A 21,750-nucleotide genomic window follows, 5' to 3' on the forward strand; every position below is an offset into this window, starting at 1 on the left:
CATTATGTGCCCCGATTCTCACTGTTATTTTCCTGCTGTTATCTATAAAATTAGCTGGCTCACTTATTACAAAGCCAAAGACAGCACATCTCCATTATCTTATTAGATATTCCTCTTGAAATAAAAAGCCCTTGTACATCAGTGACAGCATCCATTAGCACTGCCACACTCCAGCTCCCTGGATACCATTGATATCAGATGATCTGGGTATACTAGACTAAGGTAGACCAGAGAGTCCACAGCCACCCTAGTGGATGGAAAATGGTCATTTCAGGTGCCTTGAGTCACAAGCCTGGCAGATGATGATGGTGAGAAGGGTGGTTGTAGGAGGGGATGGAATTTAGTCGAACACAACATTTGAGTTTTAAACTGCTTTGATTTTTTTAATATTTGAAGAAGACCTAAGAGTTGTTAAAACTGTCCAAGATGTGAAGAGACATAAAAGGCAAATTTGCTATAAAAATATGGTTCAAAGTGGTGAATGAAGAAAAAGAAACTGCCTCAGTTTATAGTCCATGGACTTGAGCCTGGTCAATAAGAGCTAATCCTTGTAAAGTCCTTACCATGGGCTAGGTACTCTGCTAAGCATTTCAAAAATAGTCACTCATCTAGACCTATGAGGTGAACACTGTTATTATCACCATTTTACAGAGGAGCAATTGAACAATTTCCCAAAGGACATAACTAGAGCTGGCATTTGATTGTGGGTGATCTGGCTCCTGGAGTCTATGGTTGTAGCCACTAAGCTATACTGCCTTACCAACCATCCACTTTCATATGGCATTTTATTCTGGTGTGGTTTTCCCTTTTGGGTCTTTTGAGGCTGACATTTCTGTTCTTTCTACACTGTTTGAGGTTAATCTTAGTGCCTGGAGGACAGGGATAGAGATTTTAATAGTTTAAAATGACTTAAACTATTAAATGGACTTAATATTTCTCAAATGACATTTTCCCAAATGGTATGAACTTTAATAAAACCATGTGAGATCTGACAATCTGATTTAAACTCTGAGCAGGGGCAAGGAATAACTAATGCTCACCTTTTTCTACAAACACTACAAATTTACACAATGAGTTGATCCTTAAGCTTTTCTTCTAGATATCTTGATTGCATTTTGAGGTCTAGGCCCAGATGAGCATTGCACAAATGCTTTTTGCCATTGCTTAGAAGGCTTATTTAGTTTTCAAGACTAGTCCCACATATATTCAGGATAAAATGTCTTACATCTTGATGTCCACCTGTTTATTTATCATTGGACCTCCTATGAGTAGAATGCCTGGGCTCTGACATCTGTAGCAGGATGCTTTTGAGGCATCGAAACTCTGACTCAAAACTGTTTTAAACCCAAGGAAAAGGCGGGATTTGTTTAAGCAACTCAGTGATGTAATCATGAACTCAGCTTGTTGTTTTTTTCTTTCTTTCTATTTTTCAACTCTGCCTTACTTAGTGTATATAGGCTTTGACCTAAGGCTGGTTTTCCTCCTAGTCAAAAAAAAAAAAAAAAAAAAAAAAAGAAAAAAAAAGCTGCCCATGGCAGCCAGGGTATTTGCTTCCTTTTTCATCTAACCAGATAGACAGGGAAAACCTCTCTCTCAAACCGTGGGATATTAAGTCCTTTCCTTTAGTCTAACTGGGCCACACAGAGAGTAACTAAGACTAATCAGCACCTACCACTCTGGAAGTATGAACCCAGTTTTGGTTTTATTAGAAGGAACAAGGAGCAAATAGATGGTGGGGAGGCTCTAAAATTGTTTCTTCATCTAGAAAATTGTGACCTAACAAAGAATTTTGCAGAAAATCATGACGTTCGCAATAATGTATGTCGGGTTGCCAGATCTAGCATATAAAAATAGAGGGTGCCCAGTGAAATTTGAATTTCAGATAAACAGCAAATAATTTTTTTTATTATAACTGTGCGCACCTCTTTCTACAAACACTAGAAATTTACACATTCATTTGGGTCTTAAGCTTTTCTCTTAGATCCTGATTGCATTATGAGATCTGAACCTAGAGGGGTATTTCAAAAAATATTTTTTTGCAATGATTAGAAAGCATATTTAGTCTTCTACCCTTCTCCCACTTGTATCCAGGATAAAAATACATACTTATACTAAAAATTTTATTCACTTTTTATCTGAAATGCAAATTTAATGGGCCTCCTGTATTTTATCTGGCAACACTAAATGTAAGTAACATTGTTGACACATAGCAGGCATTCATTCAGTGGTATTAGTGTTCCTTCTACACAAGAAAAGAGCTCAGTTAAATGACAGCACAGTACTTCTTATCTCCTACTAACCTTCTAGAAAAGATATAATTTTGATCAAAATTGCAGTTAACTGACCTGAATGTGGCTCCAAGAAACCCTTCACTACTATTCAAAACCAAAATAAGTCCCTAAGTAGAAGGTTATATTTGTATATCGGGGATGGCACATTATAAAGCATCTAATATTACCACTGAAAACTAAATTGGACCTATATCAATGAGTATTCGGTTATTGGTTTTTCCTTAACTTGTTCTGATTCTATACAGATAAACCATTCTTCATTTTACATACAGGGATGAAAATGGAGTGAATGCCTCAGGAATTCTGGCTCCATGTGTGTGAAGCTTGAGGTCATAGCACCTTTACTTTGCCTCTGGAGGAGGCAGAAGACTTTGAAAAGCTCTGCTGCTGCCTCTGACTCCATTTTCCCTCACTGCTAATTCACTGTTCCTACCTGTAAAATTTTCCAATATGCTTCCTGAAAAGCTGAGGAGAAAGCAGGCACCTTTATTTCCTCATCAAATATTCACCATGTTATGAAAAAGAAAACCCTCTTGGCTTGGTGCAGAGTGGCCAAACCCAGCATATTGTTACATATTGTTACCAGATTCATGACAGGAATAGATTAAGTGAATTTTATTCAAGATATCTATTTCCCATTACAATACAGTACTGCATATTTCTAATTTGGTGGTTGCTATGACCTCATACATTGCTTGTATTCTGTGCTTTCCTGAAAGAACAAACAACACAACACACAAACTATTTTTCTTCCTTGCTTTTTAAAGTGGAAATTATTATGCAGCTTTACATAAATTTGCCCTTGATGTCTTTTAAAATTTATTATTAATTTTCAAAAAGTGGCATTGGAAATGTATCTCCTTCCATTTCATCACCTCCTCATCCTCACTGGAAACCTGATCCGTGGTAGGTATTAAGATCTTTACATCTCTACTGGCTGGGCGATGACTTCATTGCTTTCATGCCAGCTGGGGAATCTTGCGTGGTGGAGCATTGGACCGTAGCGGAGCTGTGGGTTGCTGCTGCTGCAGCAATGGCCCTTTGCATGCACCCAGCTGCTGCGTAAGGAATCCTCAGGTTACTCGTTTTTTGCTCCTAATTCACCCAAGGAATCGCAGGCTGACGGATGAGTGTATGTGTGAATGTGTGAATGTGTGTGTGTGCGTGTGTGTGTGTGTGTGTGTGTGTGCGTGCGCACGCGTCGCTGCAACAGTTGGACAACAGCAGCAATGGACTTCGATATTATTTTAAACCAACGACAGGGATAAACCGTCTTTTATCCTTTATTTTCAAGCAGTGCCTCGGTTCCCGCTGCAAATGTGCTGTCCCCAATCTTCCCGGATCCCCGTGCCCCCGCACGTGTCCCTCCGGAGGGAGGCCAGAATAGCTGCGTTGCAGGCAGGATTCCCCTTTTTTTCCGCAGTGACAGGCGGATTCCCGGGCCTCCTCGGCCCTCCACCCCCGCAGCCGCCCCTTTCCCAGTCACGATCTTCCCCCCCACCGCATCCCTCCCTCCCCAACAGCTCGCCTCTCGGGCTCCGCCCCTCGCAGCCACCCGGCGCAGGTTGCTAGGGCCCGGCGGGGCAGCAGAACTGGCGCGCGAGGAGGCGCGGCGCGCGTGCGCGCGCAGGCGAGCTTCCACCAGGAGCCCGCGCTCTTTGGCTTCGAGGAGCCGAGCCCAGGCGGAGCGGGCGGGGCGCGCGAGCACGAGCGCGAGCACGAGCGCGCTCTCCGCATTGGCTCCTGTGAGAAGTAGGCGAGGACGGAGGCGGGACCTGGCTGGGTCTGAGGAGCTTCCCCATTGGCCCGAGTGGACGGCCGGGGCGGGGCAGTTAGCAAATTAGGCTGCGCGTTCGCTACTGCGAGAGGGCGGGGCTGGAGGTTTCGATTAGTTGTCGCTGCCGCTGGGGAAGGTAAAGCGGCGACCGTGGCCTCAGGAGCTCTTGGGTCCCCGGCTGGAGGTGGGGGACTTGCCGGGTGAGTAGTCGCGCCGCCACCCGCCCGCCCTTGTGCACGCATCGGCCCGCACCCACCCAACTTCTCCCTAGAGAGGGGACCCACCCGGTCCTCTCGGGCAGGCGTGAGAAGGGGCGGCGGCGCGGGTACCCCCTGAACAGGGCGACTCGGCGAGGGCGCCCCAGTCTGGAGTGGCCCCTTCTCAGCGCTCCATTGCACCCCCGGAAGGGATTCCCCGCCGAGGCTCCGGGGCTGTATTTTGGGGTGAGGAGACAAGAGGGTGTGAGGAGGGGCGGCGAGTCGAGGCCGCCCCCCGGGGCTCCCCTCCGCGGCCGGTCTACGGCGCCCCCGCCGCCCCCGCGGCGCTAGCTCCCTCGGGCTTGCGGCGAGGGAAGCCCCTTCCGCGGGCGCCGAGGAGAAGCCTGCGCACCGGAGCCCCCGCCAGAGTTCCGATCGAGCCCGGGACCCGCTGACCTTGGCTGCCCGAAAGGGTGGGCGAGAGACCCACCACCTGCCCCGCGTCTCCTCTAGCCTCCCCCGAACAAGTTTCACGCGTTGCTATGAAGTTCACGACTGGCATACTGGGTTGGGGTTGGGGGGAAGCAAAATTGGCCCTTTCCCAGATCTTCGTACCCTTTGTACCCTCATAGAAATGAAATCCTGGGGTTTGGACTAATCTCCCAGAACGAACAGGTCCTGCTCGCATTGACTCGTCTTGTGCCCACGTTGGGGGGAAAAAATAACCTGAACATATTTCAGTGTAAAGGCAGATCTTCCTGGAGCGTTTTGTTTTTCGCTTCACTTGAGTGTTAAAGCGCAGATGCCGGAATGAGAAAAACCTAACCCTAGTATCTTAGATTAGACGGACGCTGTGATATTTAAGCAATTGCAGCTCAGTGTTCTGTTGAACACAATCTATTTTAATTGGCTGAAATGTAAGCTGATTTTGGAAAGTCTCGCAGACACAGAATAATTTCTTTCCGTGCATCTGAATTAGGTTTGTTGGGACGTAATGCTTATGTAGTTAATGTTGAAAGCTTACACGGATTAATTTGTTTGAGAGCATTTGACTGAAGCAGGGAGACATAAATATGTATAGAAGAGGGTTCTCGTTTTAGGTAACATCTGCTGGAACATTTCCAGCTTGTTCCTTTCTTGCTGTAGGGTTACAAAAAAGGCATCTTTACCGAGGCAATTCGGAACTATATGTGAATGACATTTAGATGTAAATTTGTTCTTAATTCCTTTAAGGGTTTTAAAATATTTTATTCATAAAATGTGAAGAAGGTATGTTTACTTGTCTCTGTTTAGTGTTGAAGAGGGGTAGTATAATCTTATAATTAACAACCCAATTAGAGTTTGTTAATAATACATGTTTAAAAGGCGTGCGCCTTTTTGGGAACATGATAGTTGAGTACCTTAGCAATCCTTTTAATTTCTTTATTAAAAGTACTATTTTAGGTTTGAGCATTTTTGGCGTTGACACTGGAACAGGAGTAAGGAAGCCTGCAGCAGTATTACCAGTTTGACACCACCAGTGGGTGTTTCTGTTGACAAATGCAGAGAACATTTGGGAAGAATATCTTTTTTTGGGGGGGGGAGGTTGGAAGGGGGGGGGAGGGGGAAGGGGGAAGAGGGAAGGAGCCAGAAGAGAGAAGCTGTAGAACTAAAGATACCAGTACAGTGTGTATGCTGAGCATTTCACAAGTACAAGGAAACCTAATTAGGTTAAAAAAAAATCAGTTTGGATGTATTAAATAATAGAACTCGAAAAGATGCATGCTAAATAAAGTTAATCATTCCAAGAGTGCTAAATAATCGACCATTTCAGAGGAGTTGGAGGGTCTTCAGTTGATGAGAGCATCAAATCTCTTTGAATTGTCTTGCCTTTTTAACATAATACAACGATTAATTTGATATATATATATATATATATATGTTTAATATTTTAAGTTTGCTTATTTAGTATGTTTTCTAAGCCTGATTGTTTCAAAAATAAAACTAGAAATAAACGTTCTTTCTCCAGAGAGGATTTCTATTTTATTCCTGCTCAGATTTATAATTTATTCATGGTTTAGTGGTTTGGGGTAGGGATTTTTTTTACCCCTGTATCTCAGGTTTTTGACTTTTACTTATTCAAGTTTCCTGGGCTAAATCTGCCATTATTTTCATTGTAATTTTCTTGGAGTTATTTAAACCAGAGTGTGGCATCTACAGTGTGCCCTAGGGTTCTTAAAGAAAAGGCTCCCATTGAGGGAAATTGCCGGGCCATCTCGCATAGATGAGTAATAAAAGGTTGACTGATTTTGAATCAGATGTATTCTGTTCCAAATATGCTGCATGGGGCTAAGGCAGTCTATTTGATGAGAATCAAATTTTGTGTGGTATTTCTATTTGGAAGGTGCAGTATTGTTACATTACAAACAGATACAGAGGTGGAGAAATTACTTCCAGTATGCTTTTACCCTCCACCCTTGCTTCACCACTGTGTCCAAGAATCTGTGAGAGACTCAACAATAGTTGCATTGTTGGAAATGACAGTGGCTTCTGTTGTAGGAATTTAACCTTTCATTATGATTTATGTTTCAATTTACTTTGTGATAGAAAATTCAGCTATATTTGAGAATATGACTGTAGGAAATTTTAAGAAAGTGATGAGAGAAAATAAGCCTTCGCTGTGTCTGTTGAAAATGTATCTTTTCTCCCTTCCATTTTAATAACTTTGGTGATTATCTGCTTTATTTCTTCTAGCTATTAGAAGGTGTGCTTACAGACAGTGCAGGGATATGACTTTTTCATGTAACGAATTGATGTCAAATAATAGCAGAAGGTATTTAAGAACAAATGAATTCACATGCATAGATCCAAAATGCGAGGACGATCCTTTAGGTAACCCTTAACTTTGGTACAGGAACAGCAACATTTGAAGTTAAAATTAAGTTTCTTTTTAAGTAGAAAAGGCTGTTTCCTCAGGATTTTATAATTTTAGATTCTAAAGTTTTAATTTTTTGGCAGCATCACATTTCTTGGTAGAAGAGGAGAAAGTCTCAAACGTTCTTCATCATCTGATGATGGTGTCAGTTGGAACACATATTTCAGTGTATGAAAATAATGCAATTGAAAGACTACATTTAAACTCTTCATATGGGAAGCTTTTCCAATTTACTTTCAATCTTAACCTCAACGTTAGAATTTTTTTATTGGTGATACATCACTTTAGTGTTTGAATTCCAATTCTTGATAGTTTTTAGACAGTTTTTTTTTTTTAATATAGAGCAGTGCATGAATGACTGGATTACCCAAAGGTGTGACCTCATTTCTCATTCCAGTTTGTACACTTCTTAATACTGAGATCTGTTGTTGGGTATTAAAGCTGCGAGTGAGGACTTTCTACGTGAAGAGCCTTATAACATTTAGACAGTTCAGATTTGGGTATTAAAAGAAATTTATTAGATTAAAAGTACCTAACCCATTTAGATCCCTGAAATTGTCAACATTTTGAGTTATGCCCTTTATGTATTTAGAAATATTTGTGCTTAAGATAATGCTAATTAGGGTCAAGTTTTGGGTATGGTCTCTTTTGGGCAGTCTTCTGTAATAATCCTACCTAATAATAGACAAATATGCAAATTGACCACACCTTTGCTATGCCCAAGCCACGCCCACCAGCCAAGCCACGCCCACCAACCAATCAGGACTAGTATGCAAATCACCCCAACAAAGATGGTGGCTAATTTGCATATCAAGACAGCGTAGAAAGAAGCCAAGAGCTGCAGAAGGGAGCAAAGCTGCGGAGAAGCAAGCAAGCCGGGGGGAGGAGAAGGGAGGCGCGGAGGCGGGGCCGGAGGAGAAGGGAAAAGCAGGCGGGCTGGCGGAGAAGGCGGGGCGGGGGAGATGGGAGGAGTGGAGGTGGGGCCAGGGGAGAAGGAAGAAGAGCGGGCGGGCTGGCGCAGAAGGCGGGGCGGGGGACAAGGGAGGAGAGCAGGCAGGGCGGGGTAGAGTGCAGCAGGAAACCCTATTGCAGGATTTTTCCTGCAACGGGAATGCTAGTTAAGTTAGAATATTCTATTTATTGGGCCTTATTAAATACCAGATACAGTGGCAGATAATTTATTTGCGTGAATATATGTGTGTACGTGAATTCTCACATCTTTTATCTTTTATTTCCTGTATGTACTTGACGAAATGGGCTCAGAGAGAGAAAATAATTTGCTAGATTACCCAGCTAGTCATCATCAGAGGCAAAACTTTCATCCAAACCGGTCTGACTTGAACCTGTGCTCTTCAAAACCATGCTTTCTGCTTCTCTTTAGAATCTGATTCCACTCCTGGGGTGGCACTAAAGTTATCAAAATGCTTCCTGGAGTTCACAGGCTACATTGGCCAGGCCACCTAACCTTTAATCACATGAGAGGCTGTACTCAGATCCATCAGTAGTGCTGGATAGGACAACTGGAAGTGCCGACTTTTCTAACAGGGTCATTAGTTCTGTTTCTTCAAAAATGAAGGTTATACCAAATTATTTTCACCCAACATGAGTAGCTGTTTCTAGTTAACCACTTGGTATTTCATGTTTCTGCATGTTCCATTACACTTTTGACTGACTTTGATTAAATTTGCTACACTAATAAAGGCTATGAAGATATGTCTTTTCTTTTTTTGAAATATGTTTTTATTGATTTTTAGAGAGAGAGGAAGGGAAAGGAATAAAGAGATAGAAACATTGATGAGAGAGGAGCATATCAATCGGCTGCCTCCTGCAGGATCCCTACTCGGGATCGAGCCTGCAATACTGGTATGTGCCCTGACCGGGAATCCAACCAGTGACTTCTTGGTTCCTGGGTCAGTGCTCAACCACTGAGCCACACCAGCCAGGCTATGAAGATATTTCTTGAATTCAGTTTTGTGGTTTGATGTACTCTTGAAGTAAAATGGCAGTCATTACAAGTTACAGATGGTATCTCTTCTGTAAATGTAATGACCTAGGTGAAGTAAACTCTAGAGGTGAAGTCTGCAGAGATACATTATTGTTGTTTCTTAATGCAAAGAAGTTGGACTCTGACAAAAATTTTTTTACTTGAGAGTAGAATTTTCTATTACTTCAAGCCTCTTGTGATTGTGTATATGCGTGTGTGGGTGTGTGTGTACACGTATGTATGTATGTGTTTAAACAACACCCATCACTAAGAGAGCTAAACAGTTGCTTAGCCCAGTGGTCGGCAAACTCATTAGTCAACAGAGCCAAATATCAACAGTACAACGATTGAAATTTCTTTTGAGAGCCAAATTTTTTAAACTTAAACTATATAGGTAGGTACATTGTTATTAACTTAATTAGGGTATGTGGTATTTTGTGGAAGAGCCACACTCAAGGGGCCAAAGAGCCGCATGTGGCTCGCGAGCCGCAGTTTGCCGACCCCTGGCTTAGCCCATAGGAACACTCAGAGATCCATGTTAGGGAGGAAAAGGTCTTAATTTCCTATTCTGTAATTGACGAGAATCACTTTTGTGACTTTATTGAGTTAGAAAAGAGTAAAGAATATAGGATCTCAGGGCTGGAAATCATCTTGTCAAAACAGGACAGTTATTCTACAGAGATGGGGCCTATATATAGTTCTTGTGGATTTCTTTACCAAGTGTGAGTTTTCAGTAAGAATTTTTCACAGCTGTATTGAGGTGTACTTTACATACCATAAAATTTACCTATTTTAAGTGTATCATTAAATGATTTTTTAGGGTAAATTTATGGAGTTGAATAACCATTACTACAATCCTATTTTAGAACATTTCCATCAGCCCGAAAAGATCTCCCCTGCAACATGCATTTTTTTTACCTTATTTATTTGCTTCCACGTAGACCCCTTTAACATCAGGCACTGATAGATGGATCACGTAGATCTTTAAAAATACCTTTTAAAAATATCTTAATACATATTACAATTTCTTAGTATTTTTTTGTATTTTCAAAAGTTTTTGCCTAAACATAATATATAGTAGAATATAAAGGACAGTACAGCGAATGGTATAGATTTTGTTTTGGTCTTTTTTGTTTGTTTTTGTTTTGATCTTTTTTAAACCAGCAAATAAAATACAATGGTCTTAATGATATGTTGGAAATGTGTGTGTGTGTGTGTGTGGGGGGGGTAGGGTGGGGGGGAATCAAGGTAAAAGTAATATAATTATTGGGCAAGAAAAAATTCCTTTAAGATTTAAGATCATGGGCAAAATATTTTTAAAAATTTTAAGCCAATAATAATACTGTGCATTTTATTATTTGAATTCCCCTTGAGAAATTCATGCCATAGAGTAGACTTCATTCGGTTCAGGTATTTGAACACCTTGTCTGCTTTCTACATTGCTTCAGACTGGATTGTTGTGGGATTTGGAAAGAGCTTAACCTGCAAGGTACTGTAGCTGCTTTTTCCTGCCTGCATCATTTTCTTTTTTGTTACCCTCAATGGTGGGCACCAATTCACTGTGCTCTCCTTGGCTAAGTGTACTATGTGTAGATGGACACTGCTGATAAGATGGCTAAGGGATGTTAATTTTGGGGTATGCATAATAAAGGAATGCAATGGTTTGGTTGGAAGTAAAGTGTTTTGGAAACTGTCTAACTTTTCATTGCTTTTAGATGAACATTCCTGGATGGAAAGCGATACTTGCAAGTGCCAGGCAGGTAAATCAATAACTCCTTGTGTGGTAGTTTGGGTCTGGATTTTTAATAACAGACAGATTGCACACAGCACCATTAATAGTTTACTGTAAATTCAATCATAACTGGTTTGAAAAAGGTTACTTTTTTTTTTTAACTGTTTAAGAGCTATGGCTGTGTGATTCTGTTGTTACTTTTGAGTTCTTTGTAGTGATTTTTGAAAGTAACAGCTTGGTTTCTGGAAGTTAACAAAACGTATGGATGAATACATTACGATTTCGGGGTTTTTTTAGACTCTTAAATTATTTTAGGTAAGTTGCAATTTTAGATCTCTTGTTATGCGTAATGATTAGGTTCTTGGCAGTGTAAGATTGTATTACAATAATTAGATTAAGCACACACATACTCATGTGATATGGCAGATAAAAAATGGTGATAAGTAATAGTTGAAGAAAAATTTATTGACTTTAATTTGCTCAATTTACCCCGATATTGCCCAAGAGTAGAAACTGGCTTCCTGATGAATAGAATCGTTCAGAGATTACAAAAGCTGGTTCAAGTGTGACATATCCTAGAATTTATCCACACAGGCTACCCTGGTTATTCAGCCTCTTGTGGGATGTATTAACTTTAATTGCTAGTAATTATGATTAATAATATTACCACTAAAATTTAAGAGTAGCATTTCACATGAAAAGAAAAAGTTTCCTTTTAATTGTTAATAATTGAAAATAATTGAGGTAGACAAAAGCTAATTTTGTGCAAATTGGTGTCATACTTTATCAATTATTTCTTTCTAAAATAACCTGCCTGTCCTAGATCCTGAGGATCTGTCCTTCATTTAGTAAATACTGATTGAGTGTCTACTATGTACCAGACTGTGATAGAGGCTGGATGGAATGATACATAAAATGGAAGTAGGCCCTGCCCTCAAATAATTTACAGTGTTTTTTCTTATTTTTAATCCTTACCCAAAGGTATATTTTTCATTGATTCCAGAGAGAAAAAGGAAGGGAGTGGGAGAGAGAGAAACATCCATTCGTTGCCTCTGGTACACAGCACCCCTACTGGGGATCGAACCCATGACCCTTTGATGCATGGGATAACGTTCTAAATAACTGAGCCACACTGGCCAGGGCTAATTTACAGTCTTGAGGTGGAGGCGGAGAAGTACAAGGCACTATGGGAGTATATAACAGGGTAGGGATGGGGTATCTGTCCTGGGGAAGCAGATAGGAAGGCCATACTGAGGAGGTAACATTTAAGTGAGATATAAAGAATGAGAAGGGCATGGTCTAGTTAAGAAAATAAGTTGTCCTGGCAGAAGGTGCAAGTGCCCTTAGGCAAGGTAAGAGAGAGAGAGGCTTTTGAAAAACAGAACCTTTTAAAGAACTGAAGAAATCCACAATGGCTGGAAAGTAGAGAAGCTGGTGATGAAGGAGAAGTAGGCAGGGGCCAGATCTTGAAAAGGCTTAATAAAGCCCAGCTGCTGGGTTTTTGAACTTGTCCTAAGTCTCCTAGGAAGCTATTGAAGGTTTTAAGCAGGGATGTGACATGAAATGAAATGCCACAAAAAAAACAAGAGTTTTAGCTCAATGGGAACCTTGCTAATTTACCAAAAAAGGTCAAATCTCTGCAAGGTAAAATACTGGTATACTTCTCAAATATCATTAAAATAAAGTTTTTGCAATTGCTTTCTTGATGGATTATCATCTGTGATACTCTTTTCATTGTTTTTATAGGAATTACCTTTAATTTTCTGAAGGCTCCTCCTTTTCTTTTATTCACCATTTTGTTAACCTTAACTAGGAGTGCCACTTCTGTTTATAACGGAGTTAAATATTTTTTCTAACAGTTTTAGTTCTCTTCCACATTGAAACTTAAAACTCTGCTGGGCCTCCCCCCACCCCTCCAGATACCTTTAATCTGCTCAAGGTATTTAATCCTATCTAATAAAGAGGGATTATGCTAATTGACCCTCACGCTGTCGCAAAGATGGCAGTGCCCACAGCCAATAAATAGGGAATATGCTAATCGACTGCCCCACCCTCAAAGATGGCAACGCCCACAGCCAATAAGGAGGGAATATGCTAATTGACTGCCACACCCTCAAAGATGGTGGCTCTCACAGCCACAAGATGGTGGCGCCCAGTCCCCTCAGCCCCGCTGTGGTGGCAGGTGCGCAGCAAGGCCAGGCCTGCCCTTAGGCGGGCCTGGCTGCTCCACACGCCTGCTGCTGGAGTCCCCCAGTCCCCTCAGCCTCCCAGCCCCCCAGGGCCGGCCCAAGGTGCAGGCCAACCTCGGATGGCAGCTACCCAGCCGCCCAGGGCCACCCAAGGCTCAGGTAACCAGGGCTGGCCGAGGCTTGTGCTGCCAGCAGTGGCCGCAGCAGAGGTGTGATGGGGCGTTGCCTTCCCTGATCACCGGGTTGCCTCCCGCCCCTGAGGGCTCCCGGACTGTGAGAGGGGGCAGGCCGGGCTGAGGGACCGCATCCCCCCCCCTCCAGTGCATGAATTTTCATGCACCGGGCCTCTAGTGTTTTAATAAAATGTTTCATTAAATATTAACATTAAATTGCTTTATTCCCCCCCAATATAATATCTTAGGTCTAGTTTAATATTTTTCAGCATTTATGCTATTCATGGTTAATCGAATCTTATTTTCAGCTCCTACAATGTTTCTAGAGAATTCTATTAATGTTAAGATTAGTAATCTTTAACAAGGGTACCACTTTCAAATCTGGTTCACATTCTGTGACCATGTCATCTTTCATATTAAACTGGTCTCTGCTGAGCTTATGTTCAAGTGATATTGTATATATAAAAGTATTGTAAAAGTACTATTTTTCTCTCCTTCTGCAGTAAATGTTCCTACATGCTTAGTTCTTTTTTGGAAATCTTTAGCCATGCTAAATTTTTGTATGTCATGTTGATTGAACAAACAATCATTTGGGTCTTCCTTGGAATAATTTTCATAAGTTGTTAGTTTGTGCCTGTATGGAATACTGTTGCCCAGTTTCCCCTCCACATATACAAAGAATATCCACATCATCACATCCTTCTTCAAATATTTCTTTTGAAATCGACATTTTGATGCAGCCTCTAACTTAGCTCACTTTGTCCTTGAGTTCTGAGGCTTTTCTGAACCATTTTATACCTGCTCTGTATTTTTGTTGCTTTCATCTTTTATTTTTTTCTTTTCCTGGTGATAACTTGAAGAGTTTGCAGTGATTTGTGTCATTACTTTTTTCACTTTCTATCTAGCCCAGGACATTTATTTTAAAAGAGTTGCCTCATTTCAGATTTTAGACTTTTGAAACTGATGTTTTTGTGCTAGTGGGTTCTCTGTCATTCAAAATACTGCCCTTGATTTAGAGTTGTGCTTTCAAGTCTGTCGCTCTGTGCAGGATTGGTAAAGGAAGGCCATACTTGTCTTTCTTTGGCTGACTTTGTGATAGGTTAATGGTTTGGGTATCTTGGTGTCAAGTGTTATTCAGGCAACTGAAAGGGTGTCAGCATCATGATAAGTGATGGAGAAACAAAGCCAAGCTGTGTTGATGTGCCCTTATGGAGTTTGAATCCAGCAGAAAACAATGACTAAAGTACAGGATGATATGCATGTTTAGATGGAAACACAGGGTGCTGGTACTTTAGGCAAGAAGAGGTGCACTTAACGCAGACTTAAGGGGACTGGGAAAGGCAATGATTCCTGAGTGTTTGTGAAGGGTCTTAAAGGAGGCCCAGAATGTCAGGTGGAGCGAAAAGGTTTCTTGGCAGATGGTGTATTCAAAGACATGAATCTAAGAATGAGCATATAAAGCTGGGAGAATAGCAAAAAATAATGTGGATTAGTATATTGCATACCCTGTTTTGATGCTTTTGCCCCAGCTACATCTTAGGGTCTTGATTTTCTTTATGGCAATCTTTTGGCTTATTTTTCCTGTCCATTTTCACTTTTACCTGAGAGTATAGGAAGGAAATACTAAGGCCGGGAATTTAAATAGGGGGTGGCCTCTGGAAAAATGGATAAGCAGATCGTAATGTTTTTCTACTGCAAGATCCATGGAGGCATAGAGTGTTGACTGTTGCCTCTGCATCCAGCCCATTTCCTGGCCCTTAGGAAATGCTCAATAAATGTTTCTCTTATGAAAGGCGTCTCCTTTTCGCCCCTTTCCATTTCATGTCAGTGCCTTCTTCCTTGTTCAGTGGCTTCTCTTCTCTGTCAGGTACCTACCTACCTAGTGGTTCTTTCTCTCTAATCACCTTATATCCATGCTTGCCCTATATCTAGTCGCCAGGCATAACTGTGTTATAATTGGATCCACATTACTGTATGACTGTGCTAAGTATACAAAGATGCTAATGGATCACTGTGGGGCTCCTGAAACTTCTACCAATGCTTACATATGGCAGACGAGGGGGAGGCCAAAGTTGACACCTATAAGGGTGACATTTCTTTGATTTTTTCATAATTTATTGCATGAATTCATTGAAGTTATGAGCTCTATTCCATAATGAACTCTGTGTGTGCATGAATATGTGTGTGTGTGTATATATATATCTGCATTGTATATTACTTGCCATTAAACATAATAGACATTCTGTGAAGATGTTTGCTTACTTATCCTGTTGCTTTACACACTCCATATTATTGCTTATGTCCCTCAGATTGGGAAGCTGCTTTTAAGGGTGTTACCACATTGAGGTAAACTATTTGTCATACAGAAAGGTCCTCCAGGAATGCAATGTCTTCACCAGAGAATTCCCTGTACAGTAATAGCTGATTAGTTAGATGGAGGGTTTTGTTGTTGTTGTTTGTTTTTTAGCATGGGTAGTAGACTATTAAATAATTTCTCATATTATGTGTCCCACTTTCCCAGGAAACTCACATCTACAATCTCTTTTACAGCTAAGATAAAAGCTTGTGATCTAGGTTTGACCAGTCATTTACACAGAGTGAGACTTGTATGTAGAGGTAAGCATTGTGAGCTGGACAGCATATGTAATTATAATTGAATTAATGACCTGGTGATCATTATGACAGGTGTGTTTTTTAAATATATTTTTATTGATTTCAGAGAAGAAGGGAGAGGAAGAGAGAGAAAGAAACATCAATAATGAGAGAGAATCATTGATCAGCTGCCTCCTGCATGCCCCCTACTGGGGATCGAGTCCACAACCCACCTACCTACCTACTTGGGATGTGCCCTGACTGGGAATCAAACCGTGATCTCCTGGTTCATAGGTCAAAGCTTAACCACTGAGCAACACTGGCCAGATAATGTGTTGTGTGGTTTTTTTTGTTTGTTTGTTTGTTTTTAAGGCATGGCAGTGGCAGAGCTTGTGGAATTCATTCTCAAGTGGCATTGATGCTGAGTGGTGGCAATACTTTTTTTTTTTTTTTAAATTGGTCTTCCTGTTCTCTGATCACTGGGGTTTGTGGTTAGATGTCTTATATTAATTTTGGAATATTTTCAGCCAATACCTCTTCACATATTTTTTGTTCCATTTTCTTATTTCTGTGATTCCAGTTACCAGTATATTAGAACCTTTGATATTGTCCCACAGCTCTTGAATGTTCTGTTCTGTTCTGTTCTATTGTTTTCATTCTGTTTTCTCTCAGTGTTTTGGTTGGGGTAATTTCTACTGACCTGTCTTCTTTTCTTGGCTGAGTTGAGTCTACTCAAGAGCCCATTGAAGGCACTCTCATTTCTCTTAACTATGCTTTTCATTTTTAGTACTTTCATTTTATTCTTTCTTATAATTTCCATCTCTCTGCTGAATTATCCATCTGGTTTTGCATGTTGTTCTCCTTTTGGGTTAGAGCCCTAAATATGTTACTCATAGTATTTAAAGTTTCATTCTTGATATTTTCAACATCTGATTCTGTGTCTAGTTCTGGTATATTCTTTGTCTTCTGAGTATTGTTATTTTCTTTGCCTTTTCTTATACCTTGTGATGTGTTTTTTTTTTGCAAATCTGACCTATTTTTCAGAACATTAGAGACTAATGTACATTATTTTTATGTCTGTAAATGGGCATGTCTTTCCTACTAGACCTTTACTGCAGTGATTTGAATTAATTTAGTTAAGAGTTGGGCTAGGTTTGAATTTTGTTGTTGCTGTGGTTACCCTTAGTATACATCAGGCTTCAAATTCTCATGGAGATGCTTTGTGCTTAGGCTGGGAGTTGATTTATTTTATTCTGAATTTCAGGTCTCCCTTTTGAACTGTGCCTTCAAGAGGGTCTTCTTGTTTTGATCCTCCACTGGTAATATTCTGCTATTTACTTGTTACTGGAAGTTGGTTAGCTTGGAGGTGGGAAGTGGTGGTGGGGTGTGGTCTTTTGTTCTGATTAAACCTCAGGTTTATGTGCCAGGGTGTCCCAAGGTCTTGCCCCTCCCCAGACTTTTTGGTGGGCTCAGGATGGAATCTTGTTCCTCTCCCAGGAGTAGGGTGCCTGCTTCTTTTCCCAATGGCAAAGAAAGCTTTAAGTGAGGATAGACTCGATTATTGGACTTGCTTTCACTGATACCAGCTTTTCTTTAGTGGAGATAGGGAGATAAGGATCTGGGTCAATTTCTTGCTCTTGAGGCACAGCTGCAGTTCTCTCCCTCCAGGTCTGCAACACAATGGGCAATCCTAAGGGCTCTTTCTGTGAGTGCCTGGTGGGATTGGTGGAGGAAGATCCTGAAGAAGGTTGGGGTTTCCCCAATTTCTGCCACCCCCACCATGGTGGTTTTACACTGTCTCTTTATCAAACCACATCAGAATTTGATCAATTTGCCAATTATTATAGCTGAACTCCTCTTATCAGTCCAGTTGCACTCTACCCCAAGTGAGTACATGGTTGTTTCTTCTTCTTTAAGGTCCTGCCTCTCAAGATTTTGAGCCAATTGGTTCTATGATGCATTGAAAGAAAGTCATGAATTTGAAATCCAGCTCTTTTTCATTGGAAGAGGGGCTGCTATATTTCTTCCAGCTTTCATATTCCAGGGTGAAAGACAGGAGTTTGGTTACTCTTAAAATTTTAACAGGCACATTTAACTTGGCCTAAGCTTAATTATTATTCTTATCCTCCTGAATAAGACAGATTTTAGAGTGGTTTATCTTTTAACCCTCAACCCCCTCATCCATGTTAGTTACTTGTGCTTTAGTTTTGCCTTGTATAAGCCACCTTAAGCCTATAAAAATAGTGAACATTTACTCATCAACATGTTTTTCAAGTTTCTTTGCACACCATTCTTCATTTACCCCATTTCTAAACTTTTGGGTTCAGCTTCTTTCTTTGTAAAGAATGTTCTTAAGTAGTTCTTTTACTAAATGCCTGTTAGTCAGCTTGGTCTTGGCCTTTTGAGTGTCTTTATTTCACTTTTTCTCTTGATGATGTTGAGAACTTAACAGTGACAATTATTTTCTCTATTCTTGTGTTTTTGTTGCCAGTGGAAATTGGGTTCTTCCACAGAGTTGCAAGAAAAGCATTTTGGGGACCCATGAATGGAAGAATGAGGTGTAATGGTAAGATTTATTGGAGTATAAATAAAGGACTGTCCCCAGGTGCTCAATGTCTCATTCACGACCAGGTGGCTCAGCTCTGTCACACTGTGGAAGAAGTCCTGCCTTGTCTTCACCAAGGCCAGAAGAAGGGTTAGGGTCCAGAGATATTACACCATTACCTGGTATTGGCAGAGCATCAGAGAGGCTTTCGTAGTTGAGTCCATGCCAAAGGTTAGTCTGGCTCAGTCTTTGTCCTTGTCCGGATAGCTTAGTCTCTGTTCCACTGGCACTGTACTGCTGCACCCAGGCCTGAACTTGTAGCCCACCCAAGCTTGGACCCCTGAGATTGCCAGCCTACACAGCTACAACAGACCTACACTTGGAGCTGCACAGCTGCTATGGAGAGAGAGCATGTGCAAACAGGTGAATGAACATGTGCCTTGTGCCACCCAGATGGCCGTGGTTAAGCTTTGATTATATTACATAGAGGTTGGGAAGGGGTAAGCTTTCTTTCAAATTAACCAATCTCTTTCCTGGCTCTTCATGGACTTGTGGTGAGTCCTCCCTCTATCCAATCTGGTCTTTTTTTCCAGGTTAGATACTTCCCCTTTATGGTTATCAATGGTCATCATCTTGGCTCATAGTGCACATGCACCTAGCAGAGGAATTTCCCCTTTTCTGGTTCCTCCACATCTCCCCTTCCCCTTCTCCAAATAATTTGTGGGGAGCAGGCTGGTGGTTCCCTGGGGAGATTAGAAAGCCAGTCCTTCCTTCCGCCCTGGGGAGTGGGAGCAGAGGGGTGGATTATAATTTCCAGACTCAATCAGGCCAAGCCAGTCTTGTTCCCTTCTCTCTCTCTTTTTTTTCTAATCCTCACCAGATTGCCATTGATTTTTTTTTAAAAGAGTGTGGAGGGAGGGAGGGAGTGAGAGAGAAACATAGATGTGAGAGACACATCAACTGGTTGCCTCCTGCACGCACCCTGACCAGGACAGAGGGAAGAACCTGCACCCCAGGTGCCCTTCACCAGGAACCCAGCACTCTTCAGTGTGCAGGCTGATGCTCTACCACTGAGCCATGAGTCACAACTCCGTCAGGCCTAGCTCCTTTCTCTTTGGCTAACATTTTGACAAGCCTTGTTAATGAGTGGTCTTTAGTCAGTTCAGATGTAATTCCTTTGCACATAGGTAATTATCTTTTCTCTTGGGCTGCATTTAAGATGTTTCCTTGCTTTTTATCTTCTGCAGTTTCTTTGCAATATCTTTAGATATGGATTTATTTATGCTGCTTTTATTTGGCGTGCTCCCATCAGCCTGAAGACTTACATCATCTTTAGTTGTGGAAAAATATCCTATTCATCTTTTAAAATAATACTTCTCCATTTTCCATATCTGGAACCATTATTTAGATATGTGTTGGTGTTTTTCATCGTATCTTCCATTGTATTGCTTAAATTTTCTTTTAATATTTTCTATTTTTACTTCTGGGTGATTTCCTGACACCCATCTTACAATTCACTAATTTCTCTTTAGCTGTGTCTAGTCTATTGTCTAATCCATTTATTGAGAATTCTCACTAAAAACATTTGACTATATTCTTAAATGTAAAAATTTCAGTGTTTTTTTCAAAACTGCATTTTCATTTTCAAATGTTCATATGCTGTGAACATTTAAAAATAGTGTTATGTTTGGATTATATTCTTAGCTGTAGTTCTTGAGGAATGAAAGCTCCCATTACCTCTCCTCCCTCCCTCCATATTTTGCTTGTTTCTTTTGTGGTTTGCAACATCTGACAATTTGGGAATTGTTTGATGGTGCCTGGTTTGCAGAATGTTCTTTTGGATGGCTTTGCATTTATGTCTGATGGGACCCTTTGGGTTCACTACTTCTGAAGTGTTTCTGATCTGTTCTCAGATGGGTTTCTGATATCCTGAGAGTGGTGGGAATTTGGACTCCGTATCTGTAGTAGAGCAACTCTGGTTCCCCTTTTGCTTTGATCACTCCTATGCACAGCCCTGGGCCGCTATGTAGCATTTTCTCCCCTTGTTTACCCAAGGACAGCCCTTTGTATCTCTTGGCTTCATGCTGGTGGTTCACTTCCAGCTTCTTTCCCATGCATGGACTTGAGGCAATTGATTTGGTTTTCTGGTCCCATAATTATTTGAGTTTGCAGCCCTTGGGTTTAGAGGGCAGGAGTAAGCAGGTCTTTGTCCTGTGAAGAATCTCATTTAATAAGCTTCTTGTCTTTACAGCCACTCCTTTCTACTCTAGTTTTCCTGACAATTGGTGAGGAAGTGGTTCATCCAGTTAAGAACCAGGAAGCAGTTGCAACCACAGGCATCTTCTAACTTCAAAGGTTACTTACCAAAAGTTCATTTAGACATTAATTATTTAGAACAGTTCATATTATCTGATAGGAACTATGTTATTTAAAAAATGGGTTCGTTTCCCAAGTAACCCATAGGAGTCCATTGTGTAGTTTAAATTCATATAGACCCTTTAGCACTGTAATCAGTATGAAGATGTTTTCTATGGGGAGGTATGTTTTAACATTCCCAGTAAGAAAAGGGAGTATGGTGGTCTTCTGTGGTGTGACATACCAGCTACCAGTCCCTTTTATTGTTACAAATCCTAGCCACTGTTCTCAAACCTGCCACTGAATCATCACCACTCATCCTTAGCACACTGCCTTGCCTCTACTCCACTAAGAACACTGAAGGCCTTCTGGCTGATTTTCTGCAGGTTCCGCTTCCATGCACAAATTTACCAGTCCCTTTTTCTCAGAGCTGTTCTTTCCTCCTGTCTCAGATGATGAGGTGCTTCTGCTGCTGTTCGAAGCCAGTCCCTTGCCCAGTACCCTCAGCTTCAGTGCTGCTGCATTGGCATCTTTTCATCAGTTATTCCCTCTCTTCCTCCCCTTTGTGTATCCCAGTGTTCCTCAACTGGGGATGATTTTGCTACCCAGGGGACATTTGGCAGTATCTGGAGACAGTTTTTGTTGTCACAACTGGGTGGTGATGGTATATGTGCCACTGGCATCTCTAGAGTAGAGGCCGGGGATGCTGCTAATAAGCATCTTACAATGCACAGCACAACCCCACATCAGAGAATTACCTGGTCCAAAATGTCGGTAGTGCTGAGGTTCAGTAACCTTGCTGCATCCTTAGAATTTTTTTTATATATGTTTTTATTGATTTCAGAGAGGAAGGGAGAGGGAGAGATAGAAACATCAATGATGAGAGAGAATCATTGATCAGCTATCTCCTGCATGCCCCCCACTGGGGATCGAGCCTGCAACCCAGGAGTATGCCCTTGACTGGAATCAAACCCGCAACCCTTCAGTCCTCAAGCCAACGC

General features: G+C 41.3%; 1 protein-coding gene across 1 annotated transcript in view; it reads left to right on the plus strand.

Annotated features, from left to right (window-relative positions):
* The first annotated feature begins 4,245 nt into the window (after window positions 1–4,245).
* CDKL5 (cyclin dependent kinase like 5) overlaps window positions 4,246–21,750 on the plus strand; it is a 161,986-nt gene continuing 144,481 nt past the window's right edge. The window contains exon 1 of the mRNA XM_008154551.3: window positions 4,246–4,268. The gene's annotated coding sequence lies outside the window, so the exon portion shown is untranslated. The remainder of the gene's footprint in view (window positions 4,269–21,750) is intronic.

The sequence above is a fragment of the Eptesicus fuscus genome, chromosome 1, assembly GCF_027574615.1.
Source record: "Eptesicus fuscus isolate TK198812 chromosome 1, DD_ASM_mEF_20220401, whole genome shotgun sequence".
Classification (NCBI taxonomy): Eukaryota; Metazoa; Chordata; class Mammalia; order Chiroptera; family Vespertilionidae; genus Eptesicus; species Eptesicus fuscus.